Raw genomic sequence first — 23,435 nt, 5'->3', positions numbered from 1 at the left:
GAGCTATGAGTTTAGGTGCTGCAATGATCACACTTGTTGTTTCATTGTTGCTTCACTGATCAGACATGCTGCTTTTTCTCACTAGTTAGGTGCTGCAATGATCACACATGTTGTTTTAGTGTTGCTTCACTAATCAGACATGCTGCTTTTTCACTGATCATAAAGGAGTATTATCCTAATTATTTGTCTCATGTTTATTTGTCTCATGCTTATTATTCAAATGCATTCTACAGGACAGTATAAATTCAAACAAATGCAAAAAAAACCTTGGCAAACTATCTATATTTGTGTAGGAGATCATGTGTGCAAAATTTGAGGTGATTTAGAGGTCAAAGAAATTTGAATTTGAGAAATGTGCTCCAAGTGAGCTCCCAGGCTAGGGTAAACAGCCCCATTTGTAATCAAGTTTTTTTGGACCTACTCTAAATGAGCCAAATGTTTTTATTAACACCTATTCAATCTATATAGTGTAGATTCGAAGTCTCACTATTTTTTGAATTAATCTTCATATTTTTATATTTTCTTTTGAAAAAATATGCTTTAATATAAACACTATTAAAACACGTTTAAAATATGAAAATGGAAAACTAAGTTCAGATCCTTCTTATTCACTTTGAAATAAAGCTTTGGTGATTTTTTTGATTTTTTAAATTTTTTTCAAAAACAAAAGGTAACCCTACCCCTCTCCTTGAACTCTATGAAATGTTGTACCTGATAGCTCATATGTATGAATTTTTTTTCATGAAAATGACCATACACCAAATTTATGATTTTTGGTTGGTAACATGTCACATAAGACAACATTGTGCGCAGGTTTTATATTTTTTTTAAATTAATGGTGCTCATTTGACCTCGATCGTGCCAGCTAGGGTTTTTTCATGAAAATTACCATAGACCAAGTTTAGCATTTTTCCTCGTTAGTGTGTCTTATAAAACGTTGAACGATGAAGGTTTCATATTTTTTGATTTTTTAAAATTAGTTATGCTCAGTCAAAGCCTTGGAAACCCCTTGACCAGCTCAAAACCCCTCTAAACCTCGTGGGGTTTCGCCTAACCCTAGCTCCGAACGTCAGCCGCCCGATCATACCATGGCGCCAAGCGACAACCCTTAGATGTGCTCCTCTAGAAGGAATTCGCTAGGCAGGCTGTGTGTAGGCTCCGCGCCGTTGGATCACATGGATGGCCCCGCATCATTGGATCGTGGGGCGATCCGCAAGAGGTGATCATGTTGGTTGTGCTCGGCTACTCGCCTGTGACACCCCGATTCAATTGTACACTAATCATACACGCAAATGTGTACGATCAAGATCAGGGACTCACGGGAAGATATCACAACACAACTTTAGACACAAATTAAAATAATACAAGCTTTATATTACAAGCAAGGGGCCTCGAGGGCTCTGATACATCAGCTCGAATACAAACGAGTCAGCGGAAGCAAAAATATCTGAGTACAGACATGAGTTAAACAAGTTTGCCATAAGAATGCTAGCACAAAAGCACCATCGACTGAAAAGGCAAGGCCTCCTGCCTGGGAGCCTCATAACTACTCCTGGTCGTCGGCGTCTGTCACGTGGTAGTAGGCACCCTCGAGGTAGTAGTAGTCATCAGCGGTGGCAGCGGTCTCAGGGGCTCCGTCATCTGGTTGCATCAAACTGATATGGGGGGGGGGAAGAAAGCAAAGCAAACATGAGTACTCATCCGGAGTACTCAACAAGCAAGGATCTACACTACATATGCAACATTATCAAAGGAATGCTATATATGTGGACTGGGCTGCAGAAATGCTAGAATAGAGGGGAGAGCCTAGTCCTATCAAAGACTAGCATATTCAAGCAGCTTCAAGCATCTTACAGCAACAGAAGAGATAAGAGTATCATAAAGTAAAGTAGTAGTAGTGTCATCAACCTCGCCCAGAGATTCTTCCTCGACTCCCTACGAGAAAGCAATCCCAGAGCCATACTATCCATTTCTCATCTCAACTATACAGTTCTAGTTGTATCGATCGGGATACAACTCCAAGTGTTCATTACTATAGGACAGGCTATCGATAGATGTTTTCTTCCCTGCAGGGGTGCACTAATTTACCAACCACGATCGATTAACTCCGGCCGGACACACTTTACTGCGTCATGCCCGGCCTCGGCCAAACGATACGCCGCAACCCGACCTAGGCTTAATAGAGAGGTCAGCCCGCCGTTCTACATCCTAAGCGCGCAGGGGTCACGGTCCCATCGCCCTTTGCACTCCTGCACGTTGTGTACGCGGCCGGTGAGCGGACCTAGCTACCTCCTTAAAAAGGCAGGTGCTTACAGAGTCCAACCCGGCGCGCGCCGCTCAGTCGCTGACGTCTATTAAGCTTCTACTGATGCATATGATGCAGAACACCCATACTATGCCCACGTGATGGTTAGTGCTATCAGGCCAGAGGCCCCTCGGATCAAATATCCAAATTGTAGTGGGTTAGGAGCACGCGGTAACGAGTAGAGACTCACGATTGATGTGGCCCCATCGCCCCGTCTCAAGGACTAGCAGCAAGGGCTAAGAATGCCCGGCCACGCCTCGTAATTATCTCATGAGCACCTTCTAGGTCAACTCGACTCCACATCACTCGCAATTAAGCTCACGCGGGTACACCTCAGGGCCGACCCGTCTTTAGTAACATGGTTCAGTGTAAAGTCATAGTAACCATAGTAACCGTGTGTCTAACACCAAGGGGAACCTTGAGGAATCACCCTCAATGGAATTCCACCTGATGTTATCATCAAGGTGAACGAAGGAGGTATCACCCTCGAGGTCCACTCTTGAGGAGTTGCATGACAATGTCGTTATCGGGAGTGGAGAAGGAGGAATCACCCTCGATGACCATAACTAATGAACTAACCTATAGGGTTAACATCAGAAGTGCTGATGAGGTATCACCCTCAACACTTGATAGTAACCCAGTAGTGTCGAGCAACTAAGGGGGAAGTGATGTGCGGTTCCAGGGCCTGGTCTTCGATCCCATTGATCGGATCTTCTGATAATCCAGCGGGGCAGTCAGGACAAAGTGGGGGTCTCTGATGGTCTCTACCCAGCCTATACAAAACAGTTTAGGATAAGCAGGTAGGTAACAACAGCAGGTTGCGATAAACAGGCTATGCAGCAGAAATAGGATAACAATAATAGCAACAGATTCTAATGCAAGCATAAGAGAGATAGAGTAGGCGATATCGGTATGCTCAAAAGCGGGGTGCTTGCCTGGTTGCTTTGCAGACACCAATGGGTCTTCGACAAGGTAGACGATCATCGGGTAATCATCGGTCTCGGGGTCTATCGAGAGAGAGGAGAGGGAAGAAATAATAAATTAAGGCAGACAAATGCAATCACAGAAGCATAGCATGACATCACGTTATTCGAGAGGTGCCCTAATGCAGTACTACACAGGTTAGTGGAAGCGCGAAATTATCCGGTATTGTTCTCCCAACTCCGGGTGATTATCGGATAGATGAAACGGAGGGGAAAGTTCCATGTTCATCATGCTAGAGGCATGTGACAGGTATGAAGAGGGCGTATTCGAATTCGTCTCGTCGTTCTGAGCAACTTTCATATATAAAGTTTTTTTGATCTGGCCTACGATTAATTTTCTATGATTTTTCAAAGTTTTAAACAGTTATTTGGAATTCCTGAAAATTGGCCAAGTCTGAGAATCGCTCAGTTTTAACACCACTTAGTTGTTTTCCAAAGGCTATAACTCTAGTTCTGTCCATCCTATGGCTTAGTGCCCTTTACCAATTTTTATCATCTTTCTATGATCTACATGACAGTGTCATTGACATACATTTTAGAGTTCAGTTGCTTGATCGAAACTGCATTTGAAAAGTGCCACTTGAAGTTAATTCCAAATACTGTTAAAATATACGAACATAGGATTTTGTGATTTTCATAGGATTTAGTCCTTACATCTTTTCAATTTGCTCCAATGGGATGTTCTGAACCTTGTCAAGTGTACTACACGCCCATAAAATTTTTATCTATGTTCGAGTTGTTTTGCTGTTGTTTAAGTGCTTTCTAGAGGGCTAGTCAGTGAAAAAGCAGTAAAGCTAGCTACTGCTATAGTAACTCAATGTTACTGTAGTAGTAGACAGCGGCGGTAGCAGCTTCAGCGACAGCAGCAGTGAGGCAGAGGAGAAGCAGCAGTGCAGCGGCGCGGCGAGGCTGGAGGTGGGCGTGGCCGGGCTCAACGTACACACACCGCACGCATGCACGCACACGGGCGCGCTAGCGGTCACGGCGCTGGCCAGGGGGCGCAGCACGCGAGTGGCAGAGGAGACGCGTAGGTGAAGGGGCAGCGGCGGCCAGCGTAGGGGCTGTGCCTGCGCACGTCCAGCGCGGGACGACGATGCCATGGCCGGAGCATGGCTGGTAGCCGCGGGTTCGACGAGCACGGACCGCGAGGAGCGGGAGGAGGGGCGCGGTCCAGGGGCGCAGCAGGGTGCGCGGACGCAGTGGGATGGCAGAAGCGGGCGCGACGCAGAAGCAGCAGCACGCCCACGAGAGGGAGGCAAGGCGCGGGCGGGACGCGGGGCGCACAAGCTCGCGCGCAGCCACGAGCGCGGACGCGATGAGCCTGCTGCCTAGGCACGACCATGGCGAATGACGACTAGCTGCACGGCGGAGTCGAGCTCCGGTGAGGTTGCTAGCAACGGCTACGGGGATGAAACTGCGCGTGAGAAGGAGGGGAAAAGGCGGGGGCTTACATCGCGCCTGCAGGTGTGCAAAGATGTGCTCAGGGAATGCTCGAGTTTGCGGTTCCCGGCGACGGCGACGGTGGAGCAGAGGAGGAAGAAGAGGTTGCCGGGCTCGCTGCGGTGGCTCCTGGCTTGCACTGGTCGGAGCTTAAGACGTAGTCGACGATAGCGGTTCGATCTGACATGGTTGGGAGGCCTTGCGGTGGCGGTGGCCGCAGGATCAACGGAGGACGGCATCGAGGGCGCTCGGGCCGCACATCTGGAGGAGTGGAGGGGCAGATCAAGCGGTGGAGAGGGAGGAAGAGTGGATAGGGATGGAGGGGAGGTCGAGGGGAAGGTCCTTATCCTCTTGGCGGTGCTGCAGCAACGCGGGGTGGCTAGCGGGTGCGGTGGCGACGGCGAGTAGCGTCGGGCGTGCACGCGCATGGTGACACGCGGAGGACAGAGCGCGCAGGGCAGGCTGGGCCTGCACCTGTGCACTAAGGCCCAGTCAGTCGAGGCCTTTTTCTTTTCTTTTTGTTTCTTCTCTGTTTTATGTTTTTATTTTTGTTTTGCTAATTGTTTAGCCTCTAAACAACTTTTGTAAAATGTGAGACTTGGTCCAAATATTACAGTGCAATATTACCTGCCACTAAAAACTTGTTTGGGTAAAATACAATTTCATTTGTAGATTGTGTTATCTAAAAAAAGGATTAACATGTGTTGTTTGACTATTGTTTTAAGTTGTTAGAGTCACTTAAGTAGTTTAGGTGATGTTGTGTTCCTAAACATAGTAAGAAATAGATTATTTACTATTTAATGAACATTTTAGTTTCCGATTTGAACAACTTTTATCTTTCACTTTAAATCTGAATTGCAATTTGCATTGGAATTTGAAATGAGACATGATGCAATGATGATCAAACATAGTTATTCATGGTGACTTGGCATGATCAGAGGGTGATCACTGTGGTGTGAGGCTAGGGATGTAACATCGCCCACCACTGACTTCATGAAAAAGCCCGTTATTGGGCCCAAAAGGAAACAAAGCTCTGGTTAGGCCATCGAATTGCGTCATTTTTTTTGCATCGTTTGCTCTGTTTCTTTAACGTGTTGGCTCTGTTTTTTTGCATCCTTTCAAATTACACAACAATTGACATGTTGGATCAATTTTGAACGTGTTGGCTCTGTTTTTTTGCATCCCGCTCAATACAAATGCAAAATGACCAAATTTATAAGGGCCAAAGTTATTTTTATCATGCAAAATGGCCACAAACTATTCAAAAATTGTCTCTTTTTGTTCATATAATATATAGGGACACTAATATATATGATCACAGATTCCCACGCGTGCAATTAGCTTCATTTTCTTCTTCTTTTCAAACCACGGTTTCCCACGCGTGTACACTCCCGATGCCGTGGTGGGTGTGAAAACGGGCTACTTCACATTTGACACCGTTATTGCCACGGCGAAATAATACGTAGCACTATGGCTATTTAAGCCACCCTCTGCCTCTGCCATCCCTCATCCATCTCCCATCCTCTTTGCCATCTTCCCTTCTTGCTCTTCGACCCCTTCTCCTTCTTCTGCACATCCCTCAGCCATGCAGTACACTGGACCAACCTACCGCTTCCCACCCACCGTGCCGGAGAGGCTCTACCATCCTGGCGTGTACGTTGAGCGCACACTACGTGTGTGGGAGATATCAAGGTGGAGGACCGCAAGGAACTTCATCGAGTTCTTCCTCGCGTCTGACTACGACCACCTCCCGCGGGGATCACTACTAGGGAAAGGGCTATAGATGAAATGGTCACTAATGGCGCAACAGACATGTGGTGCGCCACTACTATATAGCAGTGGCACACCATGTGCTGGTGCGCCATTAGTGTGAAAGACACTAATGGCGCACCAGACACATGGTGCGCCACTAGTAATAAAATTTTTTCCAAACATACTAATGGCGCACCAGGGCATAGTGCGCCATTACTAGTTCTAACTAGTAATGGTGCACCAGCCACACAGTGTGCCATTACTATATTTTTTTTGCAAAACTACTAATGGCGCATCGTGTAATAGTGTTCCATTACTAGTTTAAACTATAATGGCGCACTGTGCCCCGGTGCACCATCAGTATTTTTGTTTTTTGCAAAACTACTAATAGCGCACCACCAGCAGGTGCGCCATTAGTAACCAGGGTTACTAATGGCGCATTTGTAGGTGGTGCGCCATTAGTAACCTCGGACCAGCTAGATATTTTGGACAGCCACACCTAACCACTCACTTTCCCCACTTCATTCTCTCCACCTCCTCGTCCAAGCTTGTCTCGGCTGCCTCCTCCTCCTCACCCCATTTGCACCATAGATTCATCCAAATTAAGTGGTTAAATTACCTTTTTTGATAGGTAAGTAACGAAGCTATCTTTATGTTGTTCTCCCTCCAACAACATGCACATGCACATTTTATGGCCTAGCTAGATCTATGTATGTTTGTGGTGTTGCATGTATGTTTGTGTTTGCAGGTACCGGTATTTGAAATGCGATAGTTGCCAATATTTTGCCGGAATGTTGATTCATCTCCGTTTCGGCGAGAATTTTAGCACTATGCATTCTTTTTGGTCCTATTTTTAGGGAAAGTCATGCCAAATTTTTTCTTGGTTCTAAAATATCGTTTTTCTCTACCCCGCAGGCGACCATGGACCGCACGATGACCGAAGGCATCGTGAATAGGTTTTTGAGCTCCGCGAAGGCCGAGATGCTTCAAAAGAATGAGACGGAGATAAGATGTCTGTGTCGAAGATGTAAGCTGAAGAGCCTTATTGCGGACCCGGATTTCAGGCAGGTGCGAGACCACCTGCTCTTGCGTGGTTTCATGGATGGCTATCAGTGGCAAGGTGATGAAGATGACTATGAAGTCGTCCATGGGGGCCGGGCAAGAAATGAGGAAGGGCAGCAAGACAACCACCGCGGCTCGGGCGGGTGAGAAGACGAAGAATCTCCAGGACATGATCACGACGGTGATGCTGTACACAGTCATCATGTAGAAGATGCAGGACATGATGATGAGGAAGATGCCGGAGCAGACGAAGGGCATGATCATGAAGATGAAGATGCCGGCAGAGCAGACGACGATGGACCATCGATGGGTGATGTCTACTACACAACCTTCTTCTTGTAGACGTCGTTGGGCCTGCAAGTGCACATGTTTGTAGGACTGTAGCAAATTTCCCACAAGTGGATGAAGATGGTCTCTCTCAAACAACCCTACAACCAAATAACAAAGAGTCTCTTGTGTCCCCAACACACCCAATACAATGGTAAATTGTATAGGTGCACTAGTTTGGCGAAGAGATGGTGATACAAGTCCAATATGGATGGTAGATAAAGGTTTTTGTAATCTGAAATTATAAAAACAGCAAGGTAACAAGTGATAAAAGTGAGCGTAAACGGTATTGCAATGATAGGAAACAAGGCCTAGGGTTCATACTTTCACTAGTGCAAGTTCTCTCAACAATAATAACATAGATAGATCATATAACAAGCCCTCAACATGCAACAAAGAGTCACTCCAAAGCAACAAATAGCGGAGAACAAACATAGAGATTATGGTAGGGTACGAAACCACCTCAAAGTTATTCTTTCGGATCGATCTATTAAAGAGTTCGTACAAGAATAACACCTTAAGAAACAAATCAACCAAACCCCTAATGTCACCTAGATACTCCATTGTCACGTCAAGTATCCGTGGGCATGATTATACAATATGCATCACATAATCTCAGATTCATCCAACCAACACAAAGTACTTCAAAGAGTGCCCCAAAGTTTCTACCGGAGATTCAAGAAAACGTGTGCCAACCCCTATGCATAGGTTCATGGGCAGAACCCGCAAGTTGGTCACCAAAACATACATCAAGTGGCACGTGATATCCCATTGTCACCACAAATAAACACGGCAAGACATACATCAAGTGTTCTCAAACAAAAGACTCAATCCGAAGATAACTTCAAGAGGGAAACTCAATTCATCACAAGAGAGTAGAGGGGGAGAAACATCATAAGATCCAACTATAATAGCAAAGCTCGCGATACATCAAGATCATGCCATAGAGAGAACACGAGAGAGAGAGAGAGATCAAACACATAGCTACTAGTACATACCCTCAGCCCCGAGGGTGAACTACTCCCTCCTCGTCATGGAGAGCGCCGGGATGATGAAGATGGCCACCGGTGATGGATTCCCTCTCCGGCAGGGTGCCGGAACGGGCTCTCGAGAGGTTTTTGGTGGCTACAGAGGCTTGCGGCGGCGGAACTCCCGATCTATCTTGATATTCGATGTTTTTAGGGTACGTAGGCTTATATAGGTGAAAGAAGTCGGTCGGGGGTGCTAGAGGGGTCCACGAGACAGGGGGGCGCGCCTAGTAACGGGGGGCGCCCTCCTATCTCGTGGCCTCCTCGAGGCTCTTCTGACGTGAACTCCAAGTCTCTTGGGTGATATTCTTCCCAAAAATAATGTTGCCGAAGGTTTCATTCCATTTGGACTCCATTTGATATTCCTTTTCCTTGAAATACTGAAACAAGCAATAAAACAACAATATGGGCTGGGCCTCCGGTTAATAGGTTAGTCCCAAAAGTAATATAAAAGTGTATAATAAAGCCCATAATCATTCAAAACAAATAATAAAATAGCATGGAACAATCAAAAATTATAGATACGTTGGAGACGTATCAATGGGCTGGGTGCAGGACCCTCATATTCAAGAGCTGCTTCTGAATCAGACGGATAACGCAAGAGCTGCCGCCTGAGATAAAGCAAAGCTGGATCAACTGGAGATAGACGCGGTTACTCCATTGTATGAAGGATGCAGGCCCTAGGATACCCGCCTGAAAGTAACGCTCATGGCTCTAGAGATGAAGGTAAAACACAAAATGACCGACGCATGCTTCGACAAGAACAGGTCATTGTGGCACGAACATCTTCCCAAGGGGAACAAGTGCCCGACTAGTTTCGAGGAGGCGAAGAAAATCGTGTGTCCTCTGGATTTACCGCACATGAAATACCATGTGTGCATGAACAATTGCATCATTTATCGGGACGAGCATGCAGAGTCTACCATATGTCTGGTGTGCGGCGTCACTCGATACAAGAAGAGGAAGAAAGATCCTCAAGAAGTGGTGTGGCACTTTCCGATCACTCCTCTCCTGCAGCGGTATTTCGCGGACCCTAAGGTAGCAAAGCTCCTGCGTTGGAACGTGGATAGGGAGGAGAAGAAGCAAGAAGATGACGCAAATGATCCGGAGATAAATAAAAAAGACAAGATGCTGAGTCACCCTAAGGATGGGATCCAGTGGCAAGCGTTGAACTTTGAACACCCAGAATTTGGGAAGGATCCAAGCAACATCGTGCTGGGCGCGAGCACCGATGGAGTCAATCCGTTTGGCAGCCAGAGAAGCACACATAGCACCTGGCCTGTGTTTGTGTGGATGTACAACCTTCCCCCCTAGTTGTGCATGAAGAGGAAGTACATTCACATGAGTATGCTAATTGAAGGGCCGAAACAACCAGGGAACGACATCAATCTATATCTGGGGCTGCTGAAAGAGGAGCTAGACACGCTGCGGAAAATGCCAGCCAATACGTGGGACGCTGCAGAGAAAGAATATTTCCCTATGAGAGCCACACTGCTCACGACGGTGCACGACTATCTCGGTTACGGATATCTCGTGGGGCAGGTGGTCCACGGATTTTCTAGATGCGTCAGGTGCATGGATGACACAACGTATCGCCAGCTAGATAGAGATCCCGGGTCTTCAAAAACCGTGTTCATGGGACATCGAAGGTGGCTTCACAACGATGACCCGTGGAGGAAACGCAAGGATATGTTCGATGGTGAAACCGAACCCCGAAGACGCCCGCGTACGAGGAGCGGCGAGGAAATAGACGAGCTGTTGAAAAACTGGAAAGATTGCCCACTGCCGGGAAAGAAGCGAAAGGCGTCAGAGCCGCTACTGAAGGTATGGAAAACAAGGTTTGTTTTCTGGGACTTGTCGTACTGGAAGATCCACCATGTGCCTCACAGCCTTGATGTCATGCATATCACGAAGAATGTGTGCGAGAGTCTGCTTGGTACCCTGCTCAACATGCCAGAGAGGACCAAAGATGGGCCGAAAGCAAGGGCATACTTGAAATCAATTGGCATTAGGGAGGAGCTTCACGCTAATGATCATGATGATGAGGCGAAGCAGGACACGGAAAGTCGTCGCAAAGGCAAAAAGGCCAAGAAGACCGGAAATGACTTCCCTCCCGCGTGCTTCACTCTAAGTCAGGAGGAGATCGATCAGTTTTTCACCTGCCTTGTAGGAGTAAAACTTCCTTACAGTTATGCAGGGAAGATAAGCCGATACCTAGACCCAGCGAAGCAGAAGTTCAGCGGGATGAAGTCTCACGGCTGTCACGTGCTGATGACGCAGATACTTCCAGTTGCAATCCGTGGGATCATGGACGCGCACGTCTGTGAAACGCTATTTGGCCTATGCAACTTTTTCGACGTCATCTCTCAGAAGTCGGTTGGCGTGAGGAAACTCAGAAGGCTACATGAAGAGATCATGGTGATACTATGCGAGCTTGAGATGTACTTCCTGCCCGCATTATTCGACGTTATGGTGCATCTGTTGGTCCATATCATGGAGGATATCATCCAATTCGAGCCGATGTTCCTGTACAGCATGATGCCATTCGAAAGGATGAATGTCATCAAAGGATACGTTCGCAACATGTGACGTCCAGAGGGAAGCATAGCCAGGGGCTTTCTGACCGAAGAGTGCATCTCCTACTGGATGAATTATCTAGGCATCGAGAACCCCGTTGGTCTGCCCGTCAACAGGCACCTCAGCAAGCTCGCTGGATGGGGTCACCGTGAGGGTCGCCGCGAAATGCATGTCGACTTAGAGGGTCTACTTGCCGACTTTGAAAGAGCAAACCTAGTCGCGCTACAACACATAGACATGGTCGATCCTTGGGTGGTAGAGCACAAAACCTTTATTGAGAAGACGTACAATGACCAAGGCCAACAGAGGACGGACGGAGATATAATCAAAGAGCACAACTCATGTTTCACGTGTTGGTTCAAGCATAATCTTCTGTCGTACCCTTTACATGAGGATTATTCCATGGAAGAACAACTCATATTCGCCTTGTCACAGGGCGCCGAGCACAACCTGATGACGTATGAGGCATACGATATCAACAGCTACACATTCTACACCGAGGGAAAGGACATGAAGAGCGATGGTTATCAGAACTCCGGGGTAATGATGGAATCCTACATCGGTAACGACAAGGACAGATACTACAGAAGGATCAAGGAGATCTGGGAGCTGAGCTACGCTGGAGAGAAGGTCCCGATGTTCCGTGTCAGATGGGCCAAGAGCGTCATAAAAGAAGACCGGTATTGCACCACCATGGTTATACCCGAAGCCAAATCCAAGACCGCGGGCGCAAACGTCACCGTGAAAAATGAGCCATGGGTACTAGCTTCCCAAGTGGACCAATGCTTCTTCATTACCGACCCGCCAAAGCCCAGTCGTGTTGTCGTGAGGAGAGGCAAAAGGAAGATCATCGGAATGGATGGAGTCGCCAATGAGCAAGACTTCGACAAGTACGGCGACCCGAAGATGGAACATGATGACAACGATGAAGTATCAGCATACACCACAAGAAGAAGCAGGACCACCCTACCTAAAGGACGTCCGTTCAAGAGAAGAACTCCATTTATGAAAAATAAGGGCAAGAAGATTGTGAACAGATAGCTAGCTAAGATCGATTGTATTTAAATTGTAGCCTTCATTTCTCGATTGTATTTCATGGGCACTTTGAACTCATGAATATTTTTAAATTTCATGGACACTCGATCTCGATCCCCCTTCATCTCGATCGCTATCCCACCTCGCCAGATCCGGTCCCCCTCGCCACCGAGCACCCCCCCCCCCCGAACTCTCTCCCCTGCTCCACCGGCCGCCGCCGCCGACCCCCCGCACCCTCCCCCGCTCCACCGCCACCGATGACCCACCGCACCCTCCCCCGCTCCACCGCCGCCGACGACCCACCGCACCCTTCCCCGCTCCACCGTCACAAATGAATGCAACTAAAATTGCAAAAAAAATGATTATATTTTCAAATAACAAATTTGATGATATTTTCAAATAATAAATTTGATGATATTTTTTCATATTCGTAAATATTTTCAAATAACAAATTGGATGATATTTTTTAAAAAATTATTACTGTTTTTATAAAAAAATTATTACTGTTTCATATTCATATTCATTTTCTAAAAAATTATTAGATGCAACAAAAAATAATAAAAAAAATTACTTATGGCGCACCTCTGGCTGGTGCGCCATTGCTATATAAAAAAAGATTACTTATGGCGCACCGTCTCAGGGGTGCGCCATTGCTATAAAAAACATATTAATGGAGCACCGCCAGGGGGTGCGCCATTAGTAATCTTCCCCCCATAGCTAGTCGCCCGATCCCTTCGTCCCTCCCTCGCCAGATCCACTCCCCCCTCGCCACACCCTCACACCCAATCCTTCCGCCTCTCCACACCCGCTCCGACGACCCCCATGCCCCGCCTCGCCGTCTCGGTCCTCGCCACCGACGGCCCGCCCCGCTCCTACGCCCACCACCACAACACAGCCAGGCTACTCAAGGCCTTCAGCCGCATCGTCGAGCCGCGCAACTTCGGCATCGGCCTCGTCGCCGGCTTCCACCTCGTCATTTGTGCATACTTCTCCACCGCCAAGTTCGACGCCATCCACATTGCACCCCTCGGTAAGCCAAGCCCCTCTCCTCCTCCTCCCCTCCCTCCGCACATCTGCATTCGCCTCCTGCTTCGTCCCTTCCCTCGTCGGTCGTGGCTCTGACTGACCATTCTCGATGTGTGTGTTTGTGTGTGCAGTCAGCCCCTTGGAGACCCGGATTGGCTCGCCAGTGACCACCGCCGCCGTCGGTGGCTCCAAGAGCCAATTAGTTGCTTAATCCACCCCCCCCCCGCACCAACATTTCGCCCGAATCCGCTGCGCCAATCGACAAGTTTGACTCACTGACCGGCGTCGTGTTCGTTCCCCACTCTTCTTCTTGTCTTTAGATTTGGGCGTGCCGGGGCTGGACACGGCATCATCCAGGGAGGGGAGCAAGGCCGAGGTGCTGGACACAGACGATGAGGACCACACGACCACATCCCCCTCCTCCTCCTCCTCGGCGCAAGGTACTGCAAGCTTATGGTCCAATCTAGTTTTGATTCTGTTATGAATATATTCCAGGGACAAAAGACTGGCTGCTATCACTCTCTGGTTATTCCCTTCCCACTATACCTTGTGGGAGGAATATCATGAGAATTTTTCTGTGCATTGTGCATTGATTGGCATCACATGAATGTACTATGCAGTAGCTATGAAATGTGAATCTAGTTTTTTTATTTTTTGAAATGAAAATGTGAAACTAGTTTAAGCCAGGCAGAGCAAGATAATTAGTGGCATTATTTACCAGAGCACATCACAATTCAAAGACAGAAGAAAAAAAGTTGCTCCAAGGTAGCAGAAATAAGACATTCATGGCAGTAAAAGGCACTTTAGCAGAGAACATGACAATATAGAGTCAGAGAAGGAAAAACCTGGTCCAAAGTAGCAAAAATGAGAGAAATACATTCATGATAGTAGAAAAGGAAATCATGAGATGATGAGTAAGTAAGTAGAGTAATTATATATGGCACTTGCTTTGTCTCTGAACAACAGCACAGGGAGAGAGAGCTTACTGCTTCTTCCTTCTTATGGTCCAAGCTTATGGTCCAGTCTTTTGTGCCTGGTCCAATCTTTGGTCATGGTTTCAGACCTAACTATTGCAGCTGGACCCATTCACCACATGTGTGCTAAAACCAAACTAGATTGATTAAATCAACTGTCACCACCACCATCTTTTGTGCCTGGTCCAATCTTTGGCCATGTGCTATGTACTTTGTATACCAGCAGGTCAATGGCCAGCAGTATCTCTGTAGATTGCATATACAGATTTCTTGAACAGTGCTATTAATTACAAATAGAGCAATATTGAAAATGAAACAAAAGGAATTGGAAAACCAAAAAGATAGGCATTCTGTTGTAACTAAGCTAAGATAAAAAAAGTGTTTACTTTAAGTAATTATTTACAACAAGCATGTGTAGGAAAATGTCATGCAGGCTATAACTTGAACTTGAAGAACTCCTTAGATAGTTTTTTAGTCCCCTTATACAAAACAAGCTGAAGTTTGAAACCTATTTCTCCTAAGCAGACACTGAAAAATTGCAGATAAGTAGACACTGAAAATTGCAGCCATGTCAAAGTGTCATTTCATTTGGGAGCAGTGACTATAAGAAAAGAAAGTGAGTTGAATTGCAAAAAAATGGAAGGTGAAATGAAAAGAACATTGCTCTATGTGAAAACTGTATGTGTAATCTACAAATGTGAAAAACTGTATGTGTTGTCATAGGTGTTGTGCTGTCAAAAACTGTATGTGCAATCTCCAAAACAATTATGCTTATGTGAAAATTGTATGTGCAATCTCCAAATGTATCATCATAATGTAGGTGCTGTGTTGTGTGATTCTTCATGCCGAGAACTTTAGCTTTTTCAACTTGCTGGACTATATGTTCATTGGTACTACTTGTGAGGCTATATTTGCCATTGAGATGGCAATTTTGTTGGATCATGATCCAGATATTAAAAAAATGCATAGACTATAATTTCCTGGCATGATCCATAGAATAAAAATGTAGAATAAAAAATGCCATGATCCATACACTATAATTTTCATGATGCATAGACTATATTTGCCATGGCCCGGTGCAAAAGAAATTTGCCATGTTGCAAAAAGAAAAGAAATTTTCCATGGTGCATATAGTAAAAACAATGCCACGGTCTGTAAAATACATTTTTCATGCTCCATGAAAGTAAATTGCCATGGTCCAAATGTAGCAGAAGTTTCAAGTAGTGTTCTGTTTCTGTGTTTGAATAGGCAGCAAACTTTCTATTCTTTCTGTGTTTGTACAGACTTGCTAAACTATTGATGATTTTTTGTTGGGTGACCTGTTAGATCTGGAATGGAAGCTCACATAAGTTGAGCTGATTTTTGTCCATATGGAAGCAGAGGACCATATGGTCTATGGCCTTTTCATCCATATGAAAGTAGAGGCACATTGTGGTGCTAGTTTGCTGGGTTTTGTCTCCGACCTTCGCGTCGTGATGATTTTGCAGGTACCTTGAGAGGCCCTTGAGTTTGCCGGAATGTCGATTAACTTCCGTTCCGGCAACTTCAGGTACTCCATATGTCCTATTTTCAGCAAAGGTCATGCTGAAATTTTCCGTGAATTTTAGCATGACTTTGCTAAAAATCGGACATATGGGGTACTTGCTACTAATGCATGGGTCGGGGTATCTTAGTACTTAATTAAGTAGGATCAACTACCCCTTTATTCTTGCTAAATTAAACCATAGGTGGCAATAGAGCCAAGTGATTAGGCCCAACTTAGAGTCGACAAACCCTAAATTATAAAACCTTGGCTTTTAGGGTGCCTCGGTGTCGATAAGAACCTAAATGATGAAAGCTTAGGCTTTTAGGGTGCCTCGGCGTCGACAAACCCTAAATGATAAAAGCTTAGCTTTTAGGATTCCTCGGTGTCGACAAACCATAAATGATGAGACCATGATCTTGTTCCTTGACAATAACCAACTTTTTGACCAAACTTTTTTTCTATTTAGAGTGAAACATGGCCCACAACGATGAGACCGGTGGTTCGGGCGGCAAGCAATTCTGGGAGCTATCCCAGGAGATGGAGGAAGAACCTCACCGCTATGAGGACGCCGTGGAAGACACCGATCCTGACTACACAACCCCTAGTGGCGTCAGGGATGACACCACTGATGGTGCCGCCCAGGATGCCACCACTAATGATGGCGGCGCACGCACAGATGGCAGCCAACCGAAGAGGCAACGGAAGGACCGGCGCCCGAGCGTGCTCGGCACCATCAAGGAGGAATTTACTGAAGTGAACTCCGACGGGCATCCAACAGCACCCAAAGAATTAGTCAAGGGGTACTCGGTTCAGCTCGGGTGCATTCTCCGGAGCACCGTCTAGATCAACACCGAGAACCTAAGGCATAAGGACCGAGAGAATTTGCGCAACCTCCTCTTCACGAAGCTGCACGAACGATACAAGTTCCCCGCTGACTTTGCAAACACACGCCTCAGGGAATAAAGTGAACAGTGCCGCCCTCACGAGGATGAGCACGGCCCTGTCTACTTGGAGAAGAACGGTGAAGGCAATGATTGAAAAGGGTGATAGTTATGAGAAGATCAAGGCGAAATATCTGTTGATCAGCGAAGATGACTACAAGGAGTTCAAGATCAAGTGCGAGAGCAGCGCAACCTCCGAATCAAGTTAGTGGGGGAAAGAAATGCGGCAATTGAACTTAGGGGTCCACCAACTCGGTCCCGGCGGTTACAGAGTGGAGGAGCCTATATGGGACAAGGAGGACGCAGAGCGTGCCGAGCAACGCCTACCGCCCCGCTTCGAGAAATACCATGACAAGCAGACCAGGAACTTTGTCAGGGCCCGGTACAAGGAGGACCCGGTAACAAAGGAGCTTACCACGGATCCGAAGACAAGGGCGCTTGAGCTTGTTCTGGTAAGGAATACACCCCCGCGTAATTAGCTCCATATGGTTGCATTCTAATTAATCCCCAATATTTCTAAATGGTTCACGTCCCTTCCGCAGGACACTAAAAGCAGTAGCATGGGTGAGGGAGTCCTGGATTAGGGGGTATCCGGACAGCCAGACTATATACATTGTCCGGACTATCGAAGCGTGAAGATACATGACTCAAGACTTCGGCCCGTGTCCGGATGGGACTCTCCTATGCGTGGAAGACAAGCTTGGCGATCCGGATATTAGATTTCCTTCCTTGTAACCGACTCCATGTAAACCCTAGCCCTCTCCGGCGTCTATATAAACCGGAGAGGATGGTCCTTAGAAGGCCGATCACAATTGCAATCATACCATCATAGGCTAGGTCTTAGGGTTTAGCCTCTACGATCTCGTGGTAGATCTACTCTTGTACTACTCATATCTTCAATATTAACCAAGCAGGAAGTAGGGTTTTACATCCATCGAGAGGGCCCGAACCTGGGTAAACATTGTGTCCCTTGCTTCCTGTTACCATCAGCCTAATACGCACAAATTGGGACCCCCTACCCGAGATCCGCCGGTTTTAACACCGACATTGGTGCTTTCATTGAGAGTTCCTCTGTGTCGTCGCTTCAAGGCTTGATGGCGTCTTCAATCGTCAACAACACAGTCCAGGGTGAGACTTTTCTCCCCAGACAGATCTTTGTGTTTGGCGGCTTCGCACTGCAGGCCAATTCGCTTGGCCATCTAGAGCAGATCGACAGCTACGCCCCTGGCCACCAGATCGGGTTTGGAAACTTGAACTACACGGCGGATACTCGCGGAGATTTGATCTTCGACAGATTCGGCCCTGTGCTGGGAGCGCCGGACAGTCACGATGGGCAGGGCCTAGACCTGCTATCATACAATGCTCGGAACGTCATCCCTGGAATAGCCCCGGATCTAAATCCGGAACAAGTTGTGTTGCCCAAGGACGGAGGGATAGACCCCGCCCCGCAGGCCGTGCATTCATCGGCGGTGAAGCCAAACACAGGTGTCTCCTCTGTGAAGGCCTGTAACCCCGGACCCCCAGACTCATATCCGGTCGTTGGTTCCGGTCCGCACACCCTCGAGCCAGCCGAGCCAGGTTGGGCTCTGGTAATGGAGTTTACCGCCGCGAACATCTTTCAACACTCGCCCTTTAGCGACATGCTGGACTCATTAAAGTCTCTCTCTCTGTTAGGAGACTCCGGGCCGAACTATGTCCGGCTTGAGTGGGAGGCAGGCGATGAAGGAATTCGCTGCCCACCCACCACCCACTTGATTGCCACGATCGATGATTTAACTAACATGCTGGACTTCAAGTTCGAATACATCCACGGCATGGACGACGATGCCGGAGACGTATAGGAGCCACCGCTCACAGGGCGGTGGACAGCCACCTCTTCATACGACATATACATGGTGGACACTCCGAAAGAAACCAATGGAGATGAGGCAACGGAGGATAAACCCTCCAAGAAGAAGGAAAAGCATGGGCGTCGCCTGCGCCGCTCCAAGCCCCGCCAAGATAATACCGGCTTCGGAGAGGAAAACAACCCGGACGGTGCCGACGATGAATACAACCCTGAACAGCCCGCCTTTGAGCAGGCCGAACAGGAAGACGGGCACGACAGCCCAGATGAACATGCGACTGATGGGTACCCAGAGGAGGACAACTACATGCCCCCCTCCGAAGATGAGATTAGCCTCGGCGATGACGAATTCGGCGTGCCTGAGGACCCCACTGAGGAGGAGCGCTTCAAGCGTCGTCTTATTGCCACTGCGAGAAGCCTGAAGAAGAAGCAGCGGCAGCTTCAAGCTGATCAAGACCTGCTCACAGATAGATGGACAGAAGTCCTGGCAGCCGAGGAATATGGACTCGAGCGCCACATGGCTGACCGGCCGCCTCGAGGCCAGGATAAAACGGCATATCAGCCCGAATACCAGCCCGCACCCCCGCGCCGGTTTACTACGGCCCGGGGCAATACTCAGGACCTACGTGATAAACTGGATAACACCGCATGACAACCTAGATCGATCTACGGATCACGGGGGCGTGCCGCAACACATGACGATGACCGTCATGCCAGATACACTAGCAAATCCGGCCGGGCCGAATATACCCAGTCAGACGCAGCCAGACGGCGTTGCGACATAGCCCGGCACAGAGGCGCCGCACACCCCCTCTGCTTCACCAATAAATTAATGGACCATGATTTCCCAGAAGGGTTCAAACGAGTAAACATCAAATCATACGATGGCACAACAGACCCCGCAGTATGGATCGAAGATTTCCTCCTCCACATTCACATGGCCCGTGGAGATGATCTACACGCCATTAAATATCTTCCCCTTAAGCTCAAAGGACCCACTAGGCATAGGCTTAACAACCTGCCCGCAAATTCCATTGGAAGCTGGGAAAACCTGGAAGACGCATTTCTTGACAACTTCCAAGGCACTTATGTGCAACCTCCGGATGCCGACGACTTGAGCCACATTACTCAACAGCCCGGAGAATCAGCCAGGAAATTCTGGACTCGGTTCCTATCTAAAAAGAACCAAATGGTCGACTGTACTGACGTCGAAGCCCTGGCAGCCTTCAAGCATAATATCCGTGAGAAGTGGCTCGCCAGACACCTCGGCCAGGAGAAACCCAAGTCGATGGCAGCTCTCACGACACTAATGACCCGCTTTTGCACGGGCGAGGATAGTTGGTTGGCTCGCAGTAGCATTACGCCACATTCTGGCACGTCCGATGTCCGCGACAATAACGGCAAGCTATGGCGCAACAAACACAAGCGATGGAACAACGGCGACATCACCAAAGACACGGCGGTCAATGCCGGATTCAGTGGATCCAAATCCGGACAGCGGAAGAAGCCATTCAAGAGAAATACTCAGGGACCGTCCAGCCTAGACCGTATACTAGAGCGCTCATGCCAGATTCATCGCACCCCGGACAAGCCAGCCAACCACACCAATAGAGACTAATGGGTATTTAAATAAGCTGGCAAGGTAAACGCCGAAAACAAGGACAAGGGGCTGCATAGCAACGATGACGAGGAGCCCCGGCATCCGAACACGGGGGGACAGAAGAAATCCCCCCCCAGGTGAAAACGGTCAACATGATCTACGCCACCCACATCCCCAAGCGGGAACGGAAGCGAGCACTATGGGACGTCTATGCGATGGAGCTAGTCGTCCCTAAATTCAACCCATGGTCAGCTTGTCTGATCACCTTCGATCATAGGGATCATCCTACTAGCATCCGTCATGGCCGCTCAGCCGCATTGGTCTTAGACCCAATCATTGACGGATTCCACCTCACGCGAGTCCTTATGGACGGCGGCAGCAGCCTGAACCTGCTCTACCAGGACACATTGTGCAAAATGGGCATCGATCCTTCAAGGATTAAACCCACCAAAACCACCTTTAAAGGTGTAATTCCTGGAGTAGAGGCCCGTTGTACGGGCTCTATAACACTGGAAGTGGTCTTCGGATCTCCGAATAACTTCCGAAGTGAAAAGCTAATCTTCATATCGTCTGAGGGAGTTCCGGACTAGGGGGTGTCCGGATAGCCGAACTATCATCATCGGCCGGACTCCAAGACTATGAAGATACAAGATTGAAGACTTCGTCCCGTGTCCGGATGGGACTTTCCTTGGCGTGGAAGGCAAGCTTGGCGATACGGATATGTAGATTTCCTACCTTTGTAACTGACTCTGTGTAACCCTAGCCCTCTCCGGTGTCTATATAAACCGGATGGCTGTAGTCCATAAGATGAACAACAATCATACCATAGGCTAGCTTCTAGGGTTTAGCCTCCTTGATCTCGTGGTAGATCCACTCTTGTAACACATATCATCAATATTAATCAAGCAGGACGTAGGGTTTTACCTCCATCAAGAGGGCCCGAACCTGGGTAAAACATCGTGTCCCTTGTCTCGTGTTACCATCCGCCTAGACGCACAGTTCGGGACCCCCTACCCGAGATCCGCCGGTTTTGACACCGACATTGGTGCTTTCATTGAGAGTTCCTCTGTGTCGTCACCGATAGGCTCGATGGCTTCTTCAATCATCATCAACGATGCAGTCCAGGGTGAGACCTTTCTCCCCGGACAGATCTTCGTATTCGGCGGCTTTGCACTGCGGGCCAATTCGCTTGGCCAACTGGAGCAAATCGAAAGCTACGCCCCTGGCCGTCAGGTCAGATTTGGAAGTTTGAACTTCACAGCTGACATTCGCGGGGACTTGATCCTCGATGGATTCGTGCCACAGCCGAGCGTGCCGCACTGTCGCGGCGAGCATGATTTAGCTCTGCAGCCGGACAGTACCTTGGAGGCCGCACTCGAAATCGCTCCGATCTTCAATTCGGAGCCTGCTCCGCAGATCAAGGACAGCTGCCTAGACACCGCCTCGGGGGCTGCAACCTCTATGGCGATAGAGCCGAACACTGACTTTGTCCCTCATAAAGCTCGTGACTCCGAGGTGCCGGACTCCTCGCCGGACTCCGAACCTCCCGTGCCCGCCCCGATCGAATCCGATTGGGCGCCGATCATGGAGTTCACCGCAGCGGACATCTTTCAACACTCATCTTTCAGCGACATCTTGAGTTCGCTAAAATATCTCTCGTTATCAGGAGAGCCCTGGCCGAACTGCGGTTAGGATGGTTGGGATGCGGACGACGAAGAAATTCGAAGCCCACCCACCACCCACTTGGTAGCCGTTGTCGACGATTTAACCGACATGCTAGACTACGACTCCGAGGACATCGACGGTATGGACGACGATGCCGGAGACGACCAAGAACCAGCACCTACGGGGCACTGGACAGCCACCTCATCATATGACATATACATGGTGGATATCCCAAAAGATGGGAATGGCGAAGGAACAGAGGAGGATGACCCCTCCAAAAAGCAGCCCAAGCGCCGGCGTCAGCGGCGCCGCTCTAAATCCCACCACAGCAAGAATCAAGACTCCGGCACCGGAGACAATGATACACCGGACAGTACCGAAGACAACCCACTCCAGCAAGATGCAGCACAGGAGGACGGAGACGCCAGCCCTTATGAAGGAGCGGCAGAAGAAGAGGCGGAGGATTATACGCCTCCCTCCGAAGATGAAGCAAGCCTCGACGATGACGAATTCGTCGTGCCTGAGGATCCCGTCGAACAAGAGCGTTTTAAACGCAGGCTTATGGCCACGGCGAACAGCCTCAAGAAAAAGCAGCAACAGCTTAGAGCTGATCAGGACCTGCTAGCTGACAGATGGACTGAAGTCCTCGCGGCCGAAGAGCATGAGCTCGAACGCCCCTCCAAAATCTCCCCTAAACGCAAGCTGCTCCCCCGATTAGAGGAGGAGGCTTACGAACCCGCATCACTAGGAGACAATACGGCTGACCGACCACCCCGTTGTTGCGACAGAGAGGCCTCTGGGCCCTTTACTAGACCCGTACCCCGGCATCGCTCGAAAAGCACACAGCCACAGGGGAACACTCCGGACTTGCGAGATATATTGGAGGATAAGGCAAGACAATGAAGATCAATCTATGGATCGCGTGGGCGTCCCACGATACGTGACGACAACCGTCACGCCGGACACAGTAAGTCTGGCCGGGCCGAACAAAATAGACCAAGCTCCCTTGAGCTCCGTCGTGATATCGCCCAGTACAGAGGCGCCGCACACCCACTATGCTTCACAGATGAAGTAATGGATCATCATATCCCCAAAGGGTTTAAACCCGTCAATATTGAATCCTATGATGGCACAACAGACCCCGCGGTTTGGATCGAAGACTATCTCCTTCACATCCACATGGCCCACGGTGACGATCTTCACGCCATCAAATACCTCCCCCTCAAGCTTAAAGAACCAGCCCGGCATTGGCTCAACAGCTTGCCAGCAGAGTCAATTGGGAGTTGGGAGGACCTGGAAGCCGCATTCCTCGATAACTTCCAGGGCACTTATGTGCGACCACCAGACGT

Source organism: Triticum aestivum, chromosome 7B (assembly GCF_018294505.1).
Source record: "Triticum aestivum cultivar Chinese Spring chromosome 7B, IWGSC CS RefSeq v2.1, whole genome shotgun sequence".
Lineage (NCBI taxonomy): Eukaryota > Viridiplantae > Streptophyta > Magnoliopsida > Poales > Poaceae > Triticum > Triticum aestivum.
The sequence above is the reverse complement of the archived record's forward strand: the minus strand, read 5'-3'. Positions refer to the sequence as shown.